Source organism: Hippopotamus amphibius, chromosome 5 (assembly GCF_030028045.1).
Source record: "Hippopotamus amphibius kiboko isolate mHipAmp2 chromosome 5, mHipAmp2.hap2, whole genome shotgun sequence".
NCBI lineage: Eukaryota > Metazoa > Chordata > Mammalia > Artiodactyla > Hippopotamidae > Hippopotamus > Hippopotamus amphibius.
In genome coordinates, this window is record NC_080190.1 from 135,950,610 (window position 1) to 135,972,901 (window position 22,292).

Sequence of the window (22,292 nt, forward strand, 5' to 3'; positions counted from 1 at the left end):
CAAAGACGGTGTTTGTGTTCAAACTCCAGTACTATTTCTCTTCAGTATATGGTGTAATGGACTAATGCACCACTAGGTGGTGCCAAGACCTCACAAGAAAACTTCCTGCTCTGGAAAAACAGAACTAAAATACAGTTCAGTAGTGTGTGTGTCATTGGACTGGGGAAGTTTATGAGTTTACAGATCAATCAGTATTCCCTCTTCTGGGGCAGACCCCTACTCCCAAGATCCTGGTTTGAAAAGCCTCCGTGATTTTTAAAGAGGGGCCTAGAGAAGAAGCAACTTCAAAAGCTCTCCTCTAAAAAATAACTCCCATCCACCTTATTGCCAATAAATTTGCTGAATGCCTCCAATGACGCGGAGCTCATTACTTCACCCGAAAATGCCATCTCGCCCTTGGCAGCTTGCTGATGGGTGACCTGCCCCTTCAGCCCCCGTTTCAGCCCGTCTCCCCTCCTCCCTGCTTCCGTCAGCTAACAAAGAACCAGCCCTTTATTTTCAGGACGTCCGTTATTAACCTTTTTGCTTTCTCTTCTCCAGGCTAAACAAGCCTAATTTCTTTTAGCTTCCCTTCTCTTGTTTCCAACATCTCACAGGACCTTTCATTATTTTTTGGACAAGACATAATTTGTTCTCAGAACACCCCTGCACAGCTGCGTGAGCCTCGGGCAGGGGCTGTTGGCTTTAGGGAGCGCCTTGAACGTTCTGGGTCACCGTGGGCCCTCTCTGAAGTCTCCGGCCTTCTCCTCCCTCGTCCTGCAGGATTTAGCTGCTACTGCTTGAGGCGTGTGTAAGCATGGTTTTCCTCAAAAGCAGAGCCTGGACGGCGTACATGCAGGTAGTTTATTTTAGGAAGTGACCTAAGGGAACAGGAATGCGGAGCTGGGGCGGAGGGAACTGGGGAAGGAGTGAGAGCCGATGGAAGCGTGCTGGTTCTTATTCAGCTGGTCACCTGTGGGGGCGCGTGAGGGCACCCCGCACTGTCCACATGAGGCCCAGCAGAGGAGAGTCTCTGTATCAGCGCTCATTCCGCCTGGGCAAGGGCTGCCCCAGGGAGCCTTCATTCCCTTGTGCCTCCAGGTTTGCACAGGGGCTAGAACGGCAGTCTACTTGTGGGCATCGCAGGGAGGCCTGTGCAAAGCGTGAGGCAGAAGAGGTGCAACTAAGGCATGGCTGCAGCAAGTGCTGAACAAAAGCTGTGCCCAGGGGTAGAGCTCTTGGGACAAGTGACTCTCTCATGGTGCCACTTTTGAGAAGCCAAGGGGGGTGTGTGTGTGTTTATATGGGGGAAGCTGTAGGTGTCCGCTGCTTGATGAGTTTTCTGGAACAAGTGCCAGCAATTGGCGTGTAGACTCTGAAGCTGATTTTGCCAAAGTGGGAGCAGCTATGGTCCAGCCCCTGCCAGCTGTCAGACCAGGGGCCGGGGTGGGGTGGGTGGGGTATATCTGCAGAGAGCCGTTCTCCTTTCATGAGCCCTGTCTGGTGCAGTTCTGAATCGTCCCCATTGTACGCCTGCAACCATCATTAGGAAACAAGTCTCAAGACTGTTGTCTGGTGAGGGTAATCCCCAGTGGAGATGTTCTGCTGGCTCTAGGGCTGGCTCTCCCGTCATCTTTGTCCAACTAGCTTCCAGTCTCCCTTTGGCTCATCCCCATCCACTCTGCTTTTTTCCTCCTAACTCAGCGGTTTCCCCCTCAGCCTCCCCCATGCCTGCAGCTCAGTTTATCCGTTTCCTCAGTAACCTTGATAGGGACAGAGAAAAGGGCCAAAGTAGGTGATTAAATAGTTAATCCCACCAGGGGATTGTAAGTAGACAAAAAAAGTATAGGAGACCCCTGTAAGTTAATGATCACAAAAGAAAGGCTTGCTTAGCAACCAAACCAAGCAGGCTTGCTTAGCAACAAAACATGCAACAGAAGCATGAAACAAACAAAACAATGGTAAAAGGAGACCCACATCCTGCCCTGTGAGGTCAGTAAGGTATTGATTCCTAGGACATGCGCCTCTGCTCCCATTAAGAACAAAAATTTAAGAAAAAGGTGACATTATACTGAAAGCTGAGATGACACCATCTTTTAGTATGTTACTGCCCTCTTGCTTATTTCTGTTGTGCCATGACAGTCCCAGTTTGACCACGTAGGGACAAGAAAACTCCCCTCTCCGACGCAGAGGAGGAGCGGATGATGGAAGTGTGACGTCTACTCAAGAGTGAGGAAGAAGGTGGTCTTCTCCCCCTCCTCGCTTTTCATCTGATTATAAAACTGTAGCCCACTCGGTTCTTGGGGAGGCACTCCTTTGCCCGCCCACCTGTATCTCACAAGCGTCCTGTACTAATAAACTCTTTCCTTACCTGTCACTCTGCCTCTTGCTGAATTCCTTCTGCACTGAGACAGAAGAACCTACGCTCTAGGAAAGCGTGAGACGCGTTCTGTCGGTTTCAGTATAGGGGAGGTTGCAGAGAGACCTCTTAACTACTTAGAATGTGGTCCTGAGACCAGCAGCATCAGCATTAGAAATGCAGGGTCTCAGGCCGCACCCCTGACCTCCTGAAGCATTTGAACAAAGTCCCTAGGGGATTTGTGTCCACAGGAAGTTTGCAGGAGCAGCAGATCAAGTCAGTGGTTGCTAAACCTGGTTGTCAACCAAAGCATCTGGAGAGATTGATAAAAACATACATTTCGAGGCTTGGTGGCCCTGAAATCTGTAATTTTTATTATGCTCCCTTCATGATTCCAGCATGGGCTATTTGTGGGATCATGTCGGAGAATCACCAGAACAGGCAGCTTTTGGGTTTTTTCCACTTCTGAGATTCTGATATTTTTGCCGCTCACTGACTTTTCTCAAATTTGAATGTCACTCTTTTGGGGTGTTATGAATTAGCAGGGCCTAAGGTTTTTTGCTTTTTTCTTGTGTGCGTGTGTGTGTTTTAAACAGGCCTGGTTTCTAATTTCTGAATATTCTGGTCAGGAACTTGTCTTTTGTCCAACATCTAATGGATGTCCCTTTAAGTAACTCATGGGTACTTTGCCAGGCCCTGCAAGCTCCCACTGGGGACGCTCCAGTGGCGCCTGGGAAGGTGTTCTGCCTCAGCCCCTCAGCCATTAATCGCTGGATTCTGTGCCTGAGATGCCAGGTCCTGACTCCCTGGTGATGCTATTGAGAGATGGAGCCCAAAGCGTCTACGGAGAGAAGTCAGAGTGTCTGACTGCATTTGGTCTCATCAGGCGTCTCGGATGCCCCGAGTCGGTCCTGTCCACCCACATCACGCCTACGCAAGCCTGAGTGGCCTTCGAGAAGCAGCTCCAATCCCTCGCCGTGGGCGCCTTGGCGGGGGCATCTGTGGTGGCACCTCATGTGGAGAGGAGCTCAGCTGTGTTGGCACTAACCGGCCCCAGAGCACAGAGCACTGAGGCAGGAGGTGGCAGCTGAAGACCTCTAGGCACCCCAGCCCGGCTGAGATCTTACAAGGCGGCAGGAGGCGCCAAACCAAAAGAAAGATTTCCTTAGAGGGTCCTCCTGGAACTTTGGCTCTCTTGCAAAGCCTAAGTATCTCATCCCATTAAATTCTTTCATGTGTCCTTCATGGTTTTCTGCCTCTCTGTGGCAGGCAGAGCTATCCCTTTGGAACAGAGAGGAGAGAAGGTAGGAATTGTTTTTTCCCAAGGGCAGAGCTTGGCTCTCCTAAAAGCTTGCCCTTCCTTCAGCTGAACACACTGGGGATGGGGAACGCCCGGCGGGGAAGGCAGGGAAACCAAGGGGACGCTGGCCTTCAGCCTGGGGTCCGTGAGGGTTGGGATCTGGGATTTGTTTTCCATCACAGATGGCTCTTCCCACCCCGCCCTCCCAGAGGCCGGAGGTGAGGGTGGCCGTGGGCTGCATGTCTGCCACGTTTGCAGCCTGAATCCGCGGACACCTCCTCGAGTCTGAGGGGGAGTGGAGAGAGGAAAGAGGGGAGCAGGGATAGCTAGGGATCCCCAAACCCCAGCACAATGCCTCCCTCATCACCGTCCCCAATGCCTCCTCAGCCTGTATCTCCCTGTGGTGTGAAAACAGCGTGGCTTGTGGGATAGATTTTCAGTTTCCAGCTACTTCCTTCTGTCATTAGCAGCAATGAAGGGGCACTGACAGAGCGCTCACTGCACACCAGGCTTTGTGGGCGATATTCCAGGTACTGTTTACAACCACACCCTTATTTTACAGATGAGGAAACTGAGGTTTAGAGAAGTTCAGTAATTTTCTGGAAAGACACAGATTTGGGGTCTGGGCCCAAGTCAGCTGACATGGAGTCTGAGCTCACAGCCTCGTGTCAGGCTGTGCTGCCCCGCGTCCTACATCCATTCAGACCATCAGAGTCGTGTCTGTTCTGTGCCAGGCACAGACACAAGCATGAATCAGGACGTGGGCTTGTCCTGAAGCCATTCGAGGTCAGCGACTTGCTCCTTTGGTGCCACGTGAAGAGTGTTCTTTGGCTCTTGGCCTGGCATAGGAATCAAGTTTTCCTCATCCTGACTTTTTCCTAGGAAAGATGGCCCTGCACTCACAGTAGTTTTACTTTACTTGCTTTTCTCCCTCTTGCGTTTTGCCCCGATATGCCGCTGTTATTTACGACTTGAGCACCGCCCAAACCATTCATCTTGCCATGGATAGGCATGCATGAAAGGCACATGATTACATCTCCCAGTTGGCCCGCTCGTATTTTGAAACATTAGCCAAAAGCAAAGCTATAAAAACCACAGCCACCCTCCACCCACAAAGAATGGGTGTACGGCACCACGCTGTCTTTCTGAACCAGAGAGCACTTGCCTCTCCTCGCGCTCTCCCCAGTGGTGGTCTTCGAAGCCTCAGCTCATCTAATTCTTTTCATTTTGCCCCCGAGTCAGTGGGCCCGGCTCCCCCTCCTGCATCCCTCCAAGCCTGCTGCTCCCCCGGCCACTTGTGTGGGCCTCTGCGGGCCCAGCTCTGCAGTCCCAGCGAGGATTAATGTTAATCTCCTGCTCACAAGTGCGCGTCAAGAGTTATTCTTTCCATCTGTCACCCTCCCACCCCCAGGCCAGAGTTCTGTGTCCTCTCTTCCTTCCAGCTCAGGTCTCTGAGGGCCAACGGTGATGACCCCTGCCCTACACAGGTGCGGGGCCTCTGCAAGGCAGGCTGTGGGGGGACAGGTTGGGAGCTGAAAGGCCCTGAGACACGTCTTGGCTGACCCCCTTGCTCATTTTGCCAAGGAGGGGACGTTGCACTGTCACCCGGTCACAGCTGCTCTGTAACAGCCGGGACGGGAGCCCAGGTTTCCTGACAGGGCCAGGTGCTTCTCAGGACCAACTTTTTTTTTTTTTTTTGGTGGGGGGAGGCTGTGTTGGCTCATCATTGCTGCTGCCGGGCTTCTCTGTAGTTGCGGCGCATGGGGGCTACTCTTTGTTGTGGTGTTCGGGCTTCTCATTGCGGTGGCTTCTCTTGTTGTGGAGCATGGGCTCTAGGTGCATAGGCTTCAGTAGTTGAGGCATGTGGGCTCAGTAGTTGTGGCTCATGGGCCCTAGGGCATTCAGGCTTCAGTAGTGGTGGCACATGGGCTTAGTTTCTCTGCAGCATGTGGGATCTTCCCGGACCAGGGATCGAACCTGTCTCATGCATTTTTGGCAGGTGGATTCTTAACCACTTGCCACCAGGGAAGTCCAGGACCAACTTTTAAACTAAAACTTTTTCCAAGAAGGCTCTAACATCCACATGGGAATGGAGCAGGTCTACACTGCACTCAAGTCCTATATGTCCTCTTTCTTCCTCTTGTGATCTCCCCAACTCTTCTCCGGCAGTTCTGCCCTCTGCATCTCGTCTGTCGAGGAGCTGCCTGGAATGCTGGCAAGAACAAGAAGGCTTGGGTTCAAGTCCTGGCCTTCCCTCACTGAAAAGCCCTGGGCAGGTCCCTGAAGCGATCAGACCCACTGTGTTCTTGTCAACAAAATGGAAATAATAGTAACGTCCACCTCACCATCTTGAAGGGAGACGCCAGTGCAGCCACAGCAGCTCAGATGCGTTGTGTTCATGTTTGTCGAGCACCTGCTGTGTGCCACTCACGGAGCCTTAGCTTGTCTCACACGGCTTATGTTCTTTCATCCTCACAGCAATTCTGAGTTATATAATATGCATTTTATAGGGAGGTAAACTGAGGCTCAGTGATGTGAGGCAATGCCCGGAGTCACACAGCTACTTGGGATCCAACCCACACCTGTCGCAGTCCTTAACTGGGTTGTCACAGCACGTCCCTTTAATAGGCCCTTCGCAAATAGGGGCTTAGGTATCAAAGGCCAACATAATCGAAGCCAAAGCATTGCCTGTCTATTCTCAGAGACTTCACAGGGGGAAGGAGGTGGGGCTAAGGACGACGGGCTCCGGACCCCTATTTCCCTCAAAACTGTGGGGATGAGGGTGACCACGCCGGCGAGAGAGGGGTCCGGCAGTGCGAGTCGATGCAGTTCCCGGGCCTGACCGCGGGGTGGCGCCGTGGACCGACACAGGCGCTCCCCTAGGTCCCCGGGAGAGGCGCCGCAGTTCAGCCCGCACACGCGGTGGTCGGAGGTTCCGCAAAGAGGGCCGGGGAGCGGCGTTCCGTTTTGTTGTCCAGCGCTGCAGCCCGGGAACCGGGTGAGCTTTACACGCCTGTGGATTCAACAGGCGTTGGAGGAGTTCTGGCCACAGACTAGGCCCTGGGCTTTGGGAACCGAGGGGCGTAGATGACCAGGTCTGTCCCTGTCCCCCCAGGAGCTCACAGTACACCTGGGGAGGCAGGCGCGGGTACCGCTGCTCCCTTCAAAATGAGTGTGAAGAAAACGGGACAGTTTTCTGTGGCCTTAAAAAAAATTAAAACTTGTATTTTCTGTACCACCAGCAAATGAGAACTAACTTCATGCTTTCCCAGACCCCCACCAGCCCTGCCTGCTCTCTGGGAGTGACCCATGCCCATAGGAAGTGGAGGCAGGGACCCCTAGGGCTTAGATGAATGTGCCTTCCTCACTAAGCACATCCTATCGTTCATGACCAATCCCTGTGTCACCTGGGGCAGCCTTCTTCTTCCTCTAACCTGGCAAGCTCTAGTTCTTTGTCAAATCACTACCCATTTACCCTTTTTGTGTCACTTTTCCTGAAGCCTCCAGAATTAACCACTCCCTCCTGTGTATTGTGTGCTCTCCAGTGATTGGACATTTGCCACATACAGTCATCTGTCTGTTTACAGGTCTGCCCTGCTAGACTAAAATGTCCCTGAGGGCAGGCTCCTTGGACTTAAATCCCTAGCATCCAGCACAGTTCCAGGCAGGTAGAATGTGCTATTTAGGCAGTTGCTGAATTTGAGTTGCTTTAGCAAGAATGCATGCAGGATTTGTTTTAACAGTGATTACCTAATTCAGTCCTAACAACAACCTGTGCACTTGGCATTATTTTAGAGGTAAGTTGATGCTAGTTGCTGCAACAGGTCATAATTTTAGAGGTAAGGTGATGCTAGTTGCTGCAACAGGTCAACCCTGAAATCAAAATGCATAAAACAACAGAAGTTATATTTCACATCACAGCCATAGCCTTCTTCCACTTCAAAGCTATTTCATCTAGAATACATCTCTCCAAGACTGCTGTTCAGGCTGCTGGAACAAAATATCACAGACTGAGTGGCTTTAACCATAGACATTTATGTCTCACAGTTCTGGAGGATGTGAAGTCCAGGGTCAAGGTGCCAGGAAATTTGGTTCCTGGTGAGGAAACTCTCTTCTTGACTTGCAGACGACCACTTTCTTGCTTGTGTCCTCATGTAGGAGAGAAGAGGAGAGAGAGAGAGAGAGATGCGCTGATCTCTTTCCTCTTCTTATAAGGGCACTAATCCCATCTTGGGGGCCCTACTCTCATGACCTCATCTAAGCCTAATCACCTCCCAAAGGCCCCACCACCAACTACCATCACATTGGGGGTTAAGGCTTCAATATAGGAATTTGGGGGGAACACAAACATTCAGTTAATAACAGCTTCCACTACACAGATACATGGGCTGCCCTGGCCCAGAAGTCACTGCTGTTCACAATTCATTGGTCAAAACTAGCATCTGGCCCCCCCAAAAGGCAAGGGGAGCTAAGAAATGTAAGGAGTACATGCATATTTGGTGAGATAAACTGCCACAAAACCACAGGCATGTGTTTTCATATACCCATCTACACAATGCACACGTGTCCACGTACATGTACACATACAGGAGTGTACACACCTATGAACTGCGCTCTGACACAAGTTCTAAATATGAAATCACCTCTATAGATACACAGAGCTTGCAGAACATTGTGTGTCCCAAAAGAAAGGACTCATGTAAAAGAATCTGCATGTTGGGAAATTAAAAGGGCTGCATTTCTTAAAGAAGCTATTTTTCTCCACTGTTATTTAGCAAAGTGTTATGCTTACAACAACAACAAAAAAAGATGTTTTGGGAGAAAATTTGAAGAGCAGCAAATGAGCAGGTGAAAGAAGGATGACACAGAGAGATGATGCTGTTCTCTCTGTTTCTGAGGGTAACAGAGCTCTGGAGACAAGCCGCTCCCGGGCGGTTTACAGAGGGAGCAGCAAGACGTCATCTTTGCAAGATTTAGCTTGAGCGCCAGAGACAATGGTTTTATTTCTGATAATTCTTTTGCATATATATAGAAACAAGAGAGGCAGGAAGAGGGGTGACTATACCTCCCCCTCTTGCAGTTTTGTGCTGCGCCCGCCTTGTGGGTGTTGATGGCTGACATAGAGGTTAAAAAGCGACTTCAGGGAGGTTACCTGACATTCTGACATTACAGAGACTGGAGGTGACACGTCTTTGTGGGAATTAAGATACTGGGGCCAGTTATAACAATAAACATTCCTTAAAGGGAAAAAAAGAAAAAAGCCAAGGTTTTAAACCCTTGGTGTTGATTGATCTCCCCTTCCCGCCCTCAGGGAGGCCTGAAGTGAGTGTCTGGGACACAGAGACATTCCTTTACCCTGGCGTTTCTGGCTCTGCTCAGGCGATAATGAGATTCCCTGAGAGCTTTGGATTTCACTCCAACAACTCAATCCAGTTTGATAAACATTCCTGGAGCGAGTGCTCGGAGCCTGGCATGTCTCTGAACACTCAGAACACAATGTTCTCTTGGTTTCTGCCTGCAGGGAGCTTGCAGTTTGGTGAGAGAGAGAACACACATGCTCTAATAACTGGAAGACAAAGATGAGGGGGGACACCCTGTGGAGGGATGTGTGTGTGTGTGTGTGCGCACGTGCATGTGTGTGTAGCGGGTGCATGGGGAGTGATTCGGGGAGACTTCACACCAGCCCTTGGAACACGTACCGCTTAGGTCTAACAGGGAGGAGCACAGATTAAGGTGCACGGGAGCTCGCCCAGCACTGCCTGAGCAGCTGACCCCTGATGGGAAGCTCAGGGAATGGTTAGGAAGGAGGCTGGAGCCACACCACAGCCAAGGCCGCTCTGCATGCCAGACACCTGAATTCCCTTGGCTGCCAGAAGCTCCCACATCAGCACCAGCTGAGGAAGCTGCATCTTTCAATTGGGCCATGACTGGTAGGATTTGGGGAGGGTGGAAGGTGACACAACCATTTGCAGAGGTGGGCGTGGCTCAGGGACCCCTGTGGGATGTCCCTCTGTGCCCAGGCAATAGAGGCCAGACATCTGCCCGAGCGAGAAGGAAACCATGGTTGTCAGCAGCAGGCTCACTGCTGTTCACTACCCCATTCAGTATCTCTCTGCCTTATGCTGGGAATCACACCAAGCACTTTCCCCGTGGCAGAAGAGTTGGGGAGCCCAGACTGACAGCCAGCTCACCCCTCTGGCAAGCTTCTTGTCTTCTTTTGTCTCAGTTTCCTTGTTCATAAAGTAGAGCAAGTAATGACAAATACTGGTTGGCATGTTCTATATGTCAGGCGGGTAGTTTCTGAGCTGGGCTGTTAGCCATGAAGCTGTCCTGCCACCCTGCTGGGGTGTAAGGAGGGTAGAGGGAGGTCATGAGGGCCAGGGAATTAGCACCTGGCACACAGGCACTCCTCAGTGTACATTACTGTTATGGACTGAACGTTTTTACCCTTGCCCCCAATCCCCATTTTGGTGTTGAAGCCCTAACCCCCAATGTGATGGTATTTGGAGATGGGGCCTTTGGGAGTTAATTAGGGTCAGATGAGGTCATGAGGGTGGGGCCCTTATGATGGGATTAGTGCCCTTGTAAGGAGAGACACCAGAGTGCTTGCTGGCACCCTACACGCTCACAAAGAGGAGGTCATATGAGCACCAGCAAGATGGCCCCACCTGCATGGCAAAACAGGAGGCCTCAGAATGAAACCTACCTCACTGACATCCTGATCTTGGACTTCCTAGCCTCTAGAACTATGAGAAATAAGTATCTGTTGTTTATGCTGCCAGTCCAAACCAACAAAGACAGTTACCTAACTTAATCCTTGAATCCCCAGGTTGGTATCATTAGACCCACATTCCAGATGAAAAACAGAAGCACAGGAAGTTTCAGTAATGAGATCTGGGCAACACAGCTACATAAGCTCCAATCCTAACTCAGGCTTGGAACCAGAGACCCGTGTATGCCAACCCTGGGATATGACTTGATGTCACAAAAAATAGAGTGCTAATTGGCTTCCAAGCGAGCTCCCAATAATCTTCACCCTCAGGTATTCACACCTTATGTAGCCCTTCTCCACATTGAGTCAGGGCTGGCCTGTGTGATGAATAGACAATGGTAGACATGACGATGGGTGACTTCCAAGGCTATGTCAAAAAGGCATTTCAGCTTTTGCTTTGGTCCTTGGATTGCTTGCTCTGGAGGAAGCCAGATTCCATGCCAGGAGGAGACTCATGCAATCCTGTGGAGAGGCCCACATGGGCAGGAACAGAGTCCCCAGGCCAACAGCCCAACACCAATTTGCCAGTTATGTGTGTGAACTACTTTGGAAGTGGATCCTCCAATCCCAGCCAAGCCTTCAGATAGTTGCAGCCTTAACTGGAGCCCAGCTGTAACTTCATGAGAGACTCTGAGCCAGAATTGTTCAGCCAAGCTGCTCCTAAATTCCCTATGCACAGAGATGATGAGAGAGAATCAATGACTATTGGTGTTACGTGTCTAAGTTTTACAGTGATTTGTTATGCAGCATTAGCTAACTAATATAGACAGGACTCAAATGGTAGAATTTCAGACATTAAGACCCTTCCTGGAACTATGCTGTCCACTCTTGGGGCAAGGCTTGATGCCATGTGATCTGGGAGCATTTTAAAATCACATTGCTGCCACATGTGCTCCATACTGTTGCCCTATTGCCAGGCTTCCCCTTCACCGCCTCAGTGTTGCTCTGCGTGCCTCACGCCTGGGTGTTGCCAGCATTCCTCAGCGGCTGCCCCAGTGCTCAGCACCACCAGCACGTCGGCTCTGCTTGCTGTCAGCATCTGCCCCGGCCTCCAGGCTGGCTGGTTTGGATGAGGAACACAAGGCAGCAGATGACTCTCCTCCCAAGGCCCTCAGAGTCTCCGTCATGGGCCATAACTGTTTTGGAATAAAGGACTGAGATCAACGGGATTTTCTGCTTGGAATCTGGAGGGTAGGGCTGCAAATGCTGCCACATTTTTAAACATCTGACAAGAGAAATGAGCTTGTGCTGCTCCTAAGATGTTCTAAGCAAAACGACCTCCTCAACCAGACAGCCAGGGCCTTGGGGCAGGGACCATGTGACATTTCTCCCTTTCTCTCTTTTGTTCACATATTCATTCATTCATTCATTCGTTCAACAATGACTTGTAAGTACAAAGCACCGGCGAGTTGGCAGGAACAAAACAGACAGTAATCCCTGCCCTCAGGGAGCTTACATTTTGGTTGGGGAGGTGAACATTAACCAAAATAAGTAAAATAAATTCAGTGGAATATTTGCTAACAAGAGGTACTGTGAGGGAAACACAGAAGAGGAGGGGAGAGCGAGTCAGGAGGTGGCTGCAGTTTTAGTCGGTGAGTCAGGAAGGCGTCGCTGAAGAGGTGGCATCTGGTAAAGGCCTGCGGGAGGCGAGGGCTGAGTGGGTGATTCCAAGGGGAGGACTGTTCTAGGCAGAGGAGCAGTCAGTGCAGGGGCCCTGAGGTGGGAGCATCGGGAGATTTTCAGAGACAGCAAGTGGCCCGTGTTGCTGGAGCAGCCTGAACGCGGGGCTGGACAGAGGTCACAGGGGGCGGGGACACGCTGCGGCTCACACTCTGAGTGGCCCAGGGAGTGGGCTGGGGTCTTGAGCACCGGAGCCTTTTATCGCAGAGGCCCCCTGCCTGCGTCTCCGTCCCCTCATGTCCCCATCTGCCCGTGCAGGGCCTTCAGCTCCTCCCTCCCAAGGTGACTTCAGCTGAATTTATACACCAGGCCCTTGGCCAGGGCCGCAGGGTCGCAGGTCCTGTCCCGGACACGCGCTCCCACTGGGAGGAGCCTCGCCGCTGCTCTGTTGCTGCAGCCCTACGTGGGAGCACAATGTGCGGGCTGCTGAGTCCGCTTATCCCCAGGAGCTGGTGAAGCGCGGCTTCCGCGCAGGCGCAGAAGAGAGACCACCACCCCCTGCCTGTGACACCTTTGGCAACTCTGTGCACAAGCCACGCTGCCGTGGGACCCAGCAGCATTCCCGGGGCGTGGCTCTCGCCTGCGTGTCACAGCCGGAAGCCAGGACCTTCCCCTGCTCACTCTCATCCTTCTTTTGCCCAGCATGAACTCCACCCTTCTTTCCGATACAAAAAGCCCTGGATTCTGGTGGGGGTAGAGGTGATAGAGTGCTGTCAACACCCGCAGTGTCCGAGGCCGCAGGCCAGCCGGCCAGCTGCTGCGGGATCTCACACTTGGCCATCAGCGTTACTGCCCTCTGAGAGCCTGTCCATTCTCTTTCCTTCTGTCACCCTGCATGTCCCCATGACTGGTTTGCGGCTCCTGGAAGGTGGCTACTGGGTCCTGTTCTCCTCTGTAGGTCCTTCTTGTTTTTCACTGCCTACCAGTTTTTGCCCTGGTGGACCTTCAATTTAATGTTTAAATAACACCAACATAAGTATGTAACAATAGTAGAAATTTGTAGGAGGGTTGAAAAGAGGGCGTTAGGGCAAGGGCTGTAGTTTATGTAGCGTTGTCGGCGAGCAGGGAAGGCCCCCCTAAGGAGGTTGTGCTTGTTAGGTTTTCCAGGAAGCAGATATAGAGATTTGAGTTAGGAGTGCAAAAGTTTTATTGGAGACTGATGTTTCTTAGAAAAAGTGGGGGAGAAATATTGTCAGGGGAACCATCAAGCAATAACCTGACCACACACAAAAAAATGTTTAATCTCGGAGTCACATAATAGGTGCTTGGTCGCTTCTGGATATAGCCCGAGACAAGTTCCTCGGATCATCTTAGACACGCTGGGTGTTCTCTTTGTGTGCTTGTGGTTTGCACATTATACGTGTTGTGTGGATGCCGATGACCACGTGGTCTCCATGTCCCTTTCCTAAGCAGTTTTTAGGCTGAACTGTTATCCTTGTGGCTCTGGTCTCGCTGCCATTGTTTTCTTCTTTATTCCCCGGACCTCATCTGAGATAAATCTTCAAGCCCTCCACCCCTCCCTGAGCTGTTCTATGACTCACCAAGTCCCATCCTTGGGAACAAACAGGCTGTCCCCGCTCTCCCACCTCCACCCTCCATGACCCAGCGTGCTCTCTCCAGCGATGATGGACCTTTACTGCAGCGATGGGTCAGGGTTTGGTCTTGGGTTGGCAACGTTATTAAAAACATTTAGTAATGTTCCAAGCAGTGAGTCCCCCTGTCCAGTAACGGTTCATCATAGTCATAAAGCTAAACAGGACGATTAGGGGTCAACTAATCTCTGCTTTTAAAAGGCATGACCACACCTACGTCATTCCAGAGAGAAGGAATTATCTTTTATTTGTTGTTATTTTTAAAGACCTCCAGAGAGAGCTCAGCTGCCTGCGGAAAACCACTCCAGTGATACAATGTTCCCTAGGCCACACCGAGCTGAGTGTGTGCCTGTGACGAGTGGGCTCTGGGGTTTCTGCGACTGCTCCGGTGCCCACCACTCGCCCTCTGCCCTCTTCTGCAGGCACAGGGTCTGAGACAAGGCAGCAGCGGAGCGCAGAGAATGGAGAAGGTGGGAGCGGCTGGGCGTGTGAAAAGGCTGCAGGCGTTGGTGCCTGCATTCAACGCCACCTACCACTGATTTGCTCTGTGACCTAAGGCGAGGCAGCTTAGACTCCCTGAGCCTCAGTCCCCTCATCTGTGACAGGAGGAGTAATAACTGGTACTTTGCAATGTTGTGAGGCTTGGAAGTAATATATATAAAATGTACCATAAATGCCTGCTAGTGTGGGGGAGAGAGAAAAACGATGCCTGGGCGAGGCAGTGGGAACATTTGGAATGTGTGGTCTGTGTGGGCACACTTCAGGCAGGGGTGAGTCCTCCTGGGAGTCTTCACCACTCACACCATGGGGCTCCCAGGGAAATCCCGAGGCCGCCTGCTGAGCTGGAAGGGGTGTGTACCCATGGGCATCCTGGGTACTTCCAGCTGACTGGCCAGGGCATCCTTGCCCCAGGTTGTGGAGGGCATGGGCCCACATCTGTGGGTTCCCTGGGGGGTGAAACACATTGCCTGACTTGATGAGAAACAACCTGTCCCTGGGCTTTGGTTTCCATGGCAGCACAGTGAAGAGCAGCCAAGCAACCAGGCAGTTATGCTTAAAAAAAAAAAAAAAAAAAAGCATGATTTGGGAACCTAGTGACTGTCATTACTCTGTACAGGCAAAATATAGAGATTCATTTATGAAACAAATATTTATTGAGAATCTACCACGTATCAGGCACGTGGGATATATCAGTGAGCATAACAGAGATTCCTGTTCTTGAGGAGCTCACAGCGTGGCAGGTTGGGGTGGAGAGGGAGATGATGAAAAATAAGCATGATAAATTGCATACGTTGTAGAGTGTTTTAGGAGGTAAGCCATGGTATGAAGAGAAAGAGGTAAGGGAAACTAAGAGTGCTGGGTGGAGGTGGAGTGGCTGCAATATTAAATCAGGTGCTCAGAGTAGGCCTCCTTGATTTAGGTTTCAGGAATTAGCCTGGCAGAAACAACAGCATGTGCAAAGGCCCTGAGGCAGGAGTGTGCATGATGTGTTCAAGGAGTACGGAGGAGGCAGTGAGGCTGAGGAGGAGTCAGAGAAGAAGGCAGGAGGGGGCCCTTGGGGCAGAGAGGTTGTGGACATCAGACCACATCAAGCCACCTGACTTCGGCTTTTCTATGCAGTGACCAGTTAGAAGTCTGTGGCGATAATGCAGTGGCAGACGATGGTGGATGCAGTGGAGGTAGAGATGAGCCCAGTGAATAAAGAGCAGCAGCTGAATACGAGAAATCAGATGAACATACAGATGACTGTGGCTCAAAATGGAATAACCCGAGTTGTACACACACACAAATAAAAAATAATAAAAGAAAATGAAATGTAGAAGGAATTCTAAGGAGGGAAGGAGAACATCTGGCTGATAAAATCATAAAAGTCTTCAAGTGTTAAGAGATGAGCCTTGCAGGATGGATGGATTCCAACTGGGAACAGGCCCAGGAGGGCGAGGAGGGCAGGCATTGCATCTGGGCAAAGCACGAAGGTGGGAAAGGTAGGGACAGAATCAGGCCTTTTTCCACCTACCCTTCCTCTCCTGCCTCCCCCAGCCCACCCCACAGCGAGCACAGGGCATGCGGACCGTAGAGGGGGTGGAGACAACGGGCCGCCGAGTGGGGAAGCTGGGGCGGTATTTCAGGTGGGAGGTAGGGAGGACCTGACACAGGGGCTGCGGCTGGGGGTCTGGGGAGACGGGGAAGGTGGGACGCTGACTGTGGAGTGACGGGCTGTAGGCCAAGGTTGGAGTCGGAGGCAGCCCTGAGGACCAGCCTGGGTGTAGGGAGTACCGGGCTGCCACTAAGACGAGTAGTTGGTGGAGAAAAGAGTAGAGGCAAGAGGCAACGGCTTTGCCTTTGAACACACTGAGAGCACGATGTCTGGGGGGCAGTGGTCAGGCAGGGGCGGAAATGCTGGTCGAGGAGTTGTGACCACACTCGGCTCTGTATTGACTTGCACTGATCTGTCTGTTGGGGGCTCCCAGGATTAGTGGAGAGACTGCAGGATTAGGTTGGGAAAAGAGACAGGATCCAAGTGAGACCACATGGCTGGACCTACGGCCAAGGTCAGGCTTCTGGCAAATGCTGGCCCCTTTACAACTGGATGTTGGATGCCACCCTGGCTGGTGGCAAAAGACCACATTTTAAACGGGCCCGTGCTCCAGACGTAACGTTCTGAGAGGAAGTGTCAACTGCCAGAGTTTGGGGACAGGAGGTCTTGCCTTTCACCTTGCAGGGTGGATGTGTGGGAGGGGTCTGCTTCCCAGCAAGGTTCTCACCACGGTCGATTCCCCAGTCACAGCACACGGGGCACATGCTGGAGCTGAGGGAGACAAGAGTCCCTGTGTTAGTTTGCTAGGGCTGCTCTAACAAAGGACCACGGCGGGCATAAGGTCAGAAATGTATTGTCTCATCGTTCCAGAGTCTAGAAGTCCAACGTCAAGGTGTGGGCAGAGTTGGCTGCTTCTGAGGGCCGTGAGGGAGCCTCTGTTCCGTGCCTCTCGCCCAGCTCCTGGTGCCTCCGGCATTCATTCCTAGGCTTGTAGACGGCTGTCTTCTCCCTGCGTCTTCACACTGCCTTCCCTCGGTGCGTCTCTTGGTGTCTAAATTTCCTGTTTTTATAAGGACACCAGTCATATTGGATCAGGGCCCACCCCAATGACCTCATTTTTAACTCGACTACTTCTGTCAAGACGCTATTTCCAAATAAAGTCCAATTCTGACGTAGTGGGCCTTAGGACTTGAATATATTTGAGGGGAGGGGGACACAATTCAGCCATGGCAGTACCCTGCGGTAGCATGCTGGTTGGGCTTTTTTTTTCTTTAATTAAAAAAAATTTTTTTTAATTTAGTTTTATTTTTTCTTTTTGACTGTATTGGGTCTCCCATGGCTGCACACGGGCTTTCTCTAGTTGTGGTAAGTGGGGGTTACTCTTCTTTGAGGTGTGCGGGCTTCTCATTGTGGTGGCTTCTCCTGTTGCAGAGCACGGGCTCTAGGTGCATGGGCTCAGTAGTTGTGGAGCACGGGCTTAGTTGCTCCGCGGCATGTGGGATCTTCCCCGACCAGGGATCGAACCTGTGTCCCCTGCATTGGCAGGCGTTCCTAATCACTGTGCCACCAGGGATGTCCCTGGTTTGGCTTTTTGTATCTTCAATTCACTTCTCAAGAGCAGGATGGTTTTCATCCTGATGGTTTTAGGAAGATATTTGTGTAATTGTCAATTTTTAAATTATGGAAATTAAATAAATCTGCTTTGCTGTTTCAATCATTCATAAAAATCAGTTAACAAGCTTCGGTTTGCTCTCAGCAATTTCTGTTGATATACTGAAGATCCAATGTGCTGCTTGTGGAGTGTCCCTGGCCATGGGATAAATGTTTTTTCCATTATTAACTTTATTGTTGTGGTGCAAAAATCAGTCAGGAAAGTGGGGCTGTTCTCATTGCTTTTGGATGGAGAAAACATGTTTAGCACGTGGGCTGCCAAACAGCAATTTGCAGTAGAGACCCGTCATTCCAGGCCCACCCGGGGGCGGCTGCTTCACCAGTCAGACCTGCTCCCCACATGCCTTTGATGGTCCCGTGGTTTCCAGAAAGGGCTCAAGTCGCACATGTGTTAGGCCTGACGTCTGGGCACTTCTGCTCCATCCGTCTGGATGAGCTTCTCCCGTCTTGTCACCTGTGCCCTTGCTCTTGACGCCACACTCTTGGGATGCGAGGCCTTGGTGGTGCCAGGCTTCAAGTCCCCTCTTTCTGCCATCCTCTTACATGTGTCATCTGCTCTTTCTCCCACGTCTTCCCTCAGGCCCAACAGGCCAGGAAAAACGAGCTCCATCTTATAAACAGGAAAACGGGGCGTCAGAGGCAGACGAGCACCCAGCCATTGGCATCCCTCTAAATAGGGGGAGAAAAGGGCGATTTGGGAATGAACCCGGCAGACTCCCTAAATAAACCAAAGGAAGGGAAACAGAAAGGCAGGAGGAAGAAACGCCTGTCAGTGTTCTCTGGAGGGGGCTCCGTGCCCAGCTGTCCAGTGGGGCCCCTGGCCTGGGCCAAGAGCAGTGTGCTCAGGACACAGCAAACGCCAGGAATCTATTTTTGTTTGGTGCTGTCTTTACTTTCCCTTGTTTCAGTGGAAAATGAGTCTGCATTCCACAGACTCCTGAGCGCACAACAAATAGGAGCAGAGGCAGTGCCAAGGCTGAGCTTCCTCCGTGGTGGTCTGGACCCCGTCCTCCTCTGGGGGGACCTTGGAGGGCTCGGCCGGGCAGGAAGCAGGGGCTTTGCTTTCGAGCAGACCCGCGGGAGGCGAGGGAGAGCGCCCGTGCCGGGTGACAGATTGCTGTCCTCTCTGCAGCAGCCTTGCTTCCATCGGCCGCGGACAGGGGTCAGCCCCGCGCCGGGCCGGACACCAGTCTCCCAGGCTGACCGTGGAGGTGGCCAAGGTCACAGGGAGAGGATGGCCGTGGCCGCAGCATCTGTGAGGACGCCCCAACCGCTCCTGGAGGCCGAGCGAACTTGGCCTAGGGGTACGGCCAGCGACGGGGTTGGGGAGGGGGGTGCAGTACAGGGGTTTTGCCCTAAGGCCCACCTACTCAGATCTGCAGGCCCTGGGGAGAGAGTCGAGGCACGAGGCATTTAAAGGTCTCTTCTGTGGTTGAGCTCCCTGGGTTTTCCTTTCTGCGTGACTAGGGGTGACTGATCTTTCTCTCCACGGTGAGAAGCCTGTGTCTTCTGCTCCCCACGGCACCCCTTTCTTCATCCCCTCTCTTACTCAGCAGATGCCCTGGCCATCCTTAAATCACCACATTTCAGGATTACTACACCTTTAAAAAAATAGCAAGGCTATGATGTCATCAAGCCTGGGATCTACCAGGGACTTCAGGTCATTTTCTTGGGGCCACCTTCTTCCGCTTCCTGTCTGAAGCCTTCTCCCTACCGTTATGGACGCCCGTTGAACGGGTCTGCACCACAATGTGAATACTCCAAAGAATGTCCTCTTGGTCTTCATGAAGTGTTTCTCCAGTAGGCTCATCCTTTCCATTTCTGTGCTACTGGCCCCATCTAACGCATCTCTTTTGGAAAGTCAGGCTCTGGTGGTGGCCGGGCACGGATATTCTCTACAGCCAGCTGGGAAGGGCTTGCTGGCGTAAGTGTGCCCATGAGAGGAGGAGGTGAGCCTCACACACCGGGCCTTCTTGACACAGGCCTGGGCCTTGGCTCTCTCCTGGTCAGCCCCTCTGAGTCTCTTGCTTCTCTTGCAGGAGCTGCTTACTTGCCTGCCTCTGCTAACAGATTTGGCTCTTAGCTCTTTTACTCCATGATTCCTTCTCCCCTATAACTTTCATTTACTAATAATGGTGGCATGCTCGTGGCCCTTAGCTGTCTTTCTACCTTCACACCCTTCTAGGGAGCCTTCCAGCTTCAGCTGCTCCTCCTTGGCTCTCTCCACGTCTCCCAATTCAGGTTCTGGAGTGCACGGCTCTGGCTGACCGGCTCATTCTCCTCTGGGCACAGCTGTTTTGCCACCAGGCCATCTCAGTGGTCACTGTCCAGCCTACGTCCCTCCTACACTTGGCCATTTCTCATAGGACCTGACGTGCCACGGATGCTAAACTTGAATTCAATCATTATTTCTTAATGCTTATTATGCCATCTGATATCACCCATGAATGACTAAGAAAGATACAGGGGAAATGTCATTAAATTCAGATAAGTGAGTTTTTGAAAAGACAGTGATGATGTCCTTAGGTCCACCCCACACCCCCAGAAATGAAGTCAATGCCATCATTTACCTTCCAAATCGAGTCCAGATTCTTGGGTCTCTATCAGAGCTGGCCCCTCAAGGCCTTCTTAGCTGCCTTTCAAGTCCTATCAATCTGTCTTCATGTGGCCCACGTTCCAGATGTTTCCCAAGTTTGCTTTGAGCTATTCAGCTCCTCTTGCTCACAGGCTTCCTCTAATGTCCAAATTCTACATGTGCTTCAAAGGCCAGCTCAATACCTGCGTTCCTTTCCTGTGGTTGCCACAACAAATTACCACCAAATTGGTGACTTAAAACAACAGAAATTTATTCTCTTACAGTTCTAGAGGCCAGAAGCTGAAGTCAAGGAGTTGGCAGGGCTGTGCTCCCTCCAAAGGCTCCAGGGGAGAATCTTTCCTCACCTCTTCTGGTATCTGGAGGCTTTAAGCTTGTGGCTTGGCTTGTGGCTTTAGGCCATACTCTCCTCCGTCTTCATGTGGCCTTCTCCTCTGTGCCTTCGTGTCTTTTCTGTTTCTTACAAGGACCCTCGTCATTAGTTATAGGGACCATCCAGGTAACCCAGGATGATATCATCTCAAAATTCTTAATTTAATTACATCTGCAAAGACCCTTTCTCCAAGTAAGGTCACATTCGTAGGTGCTAGGAGTTAGGAGGTGGACATATCTTTTCCGGAGGAGGGAGGGCACCATTTAATCCAGTACAATCCCCAATTCCCTTAAAGACTCTTGCCTCGCTAAAAGTGCCGCGTCTCCCTTCTGGGCTCCCGTGCCCTTTATCCAAGACTCCTAAGGCCCCCTGACATTCTATTGTGCAGTTTAGAGATGTTGGTACTAGCGCTAAGAGTGTGGGCGGCAGAGTTGTCCTGGGTTCAAACCCCTGCTCTGCCACCTGCCCACTGAATGGCACTTGTCAAGTTACTTAACTCCTCTTGCCAGGGCCAGGCCACAGGGAGGCACCTGGGGTACACAGTTGAAGGAGGCCCCGACTCTAACCTGAGGGTGAGACTTCCATGAGCTTCCTTATATTTTTGCCCTAGGTGCCTCTCTTGTCTTACCCTAGTCGCTGCCCTGCCTCTTGCCCTTGTTTTGCATTCTGTGAAGTAGGGATAGTGACCTCCCTGAGAGAGAGACTATAAGGACTAAATGAACAGCAGAAGTAAAAGACTTACATAGTAAGGGCTCAACAGATGAAAGCTGTTGGTTTTCTGACCAGACAGTAAGTTCCTGAAGAGCTAGTCTTCATGTCTAATTTGTTTTTATATTTCTAATAATTTTAAACATATTACATTGAAAATAATATGTGATCAATTATATCTGAGTACATGAATGCATATTTGCTGTTTCAGGCATGTGGTAATTGGGTTAGTGTTTATAACCAGGCAGACAATTCAAGCTTTGAGTCCCTGGATCAAAAGTTCTTGAACTGATTCATTTCCTCCTTCGTGCTTAGTGTTCAGAAGATTTAGGTGAGGTGCTTTGGACAGAAGGAGTAGAGCCCAAGCCTCAGAAAGTTGCTGAGGCTGGTTTTCAAATTAGAACCATGTAGGAAGAGGCTCCAAAAGCAGGATGCATGCACACTGGAAAGATTAGCTAGCGTCTGGATAGCAGCAGCTCAAATGTGCAAAGTGGCTTGTGTCCGTGCGTGCTGGTCCCTGAGGAACGGATGGGCTCCTTCTCCATAACGCATTTGCCAGCTCCCTGGGAAGCAGATTCTTTCCTGGAACATGGAGACTATCTTGCATCTTGCCTGGAACTCTGTGAAACTCTTGGTGGCATCTGCCCCAGCTGCGTGCACCCAGAAACACCACATTTATTTGATATTGGGATTGATATTCCTCTTTTACATTGTGGTTGGGACTCATTAAGTCCAATAAGGACCAACACTAAAGGCGGAGTTCCCTCCCTTTCTAGAAGAAAAAAAAAAATGTTTCCTTGGATGGACCACAGCTCCTGTAACTGATTTGCTCTCCTGGCACGGGAAATCATGTTGTGTGGTACCCTGAGGCTGGTGAGAAAGGGGACAGACTCAAGAATTCCTGGGTGGGAAGGCTCTTCCCTGAATTTACCACAATTACTAAAACACTGCATTTAATAGCCCAAGACTGGTCTATATTTGCATGGAAACCGCATATCTGTGGAATTTTATTTTTTTTATTTCAAGATGGCCATAATAAGAGCCAGACTGTTGATGAGTCTAACAATTAGAAGCAGCTTCTAAATTCCCCACACAGTCATGTTGGGTTCAATTCTGAGATCTTGTTCTAAAAGTTCAAACTGTGTGGTGTTTATCTAGCAACCTCACTAAAGCACTCACATTGGCTGGTGCCAGACATGTGCATTAGGTTTGCAGTTGCCCAGTTCA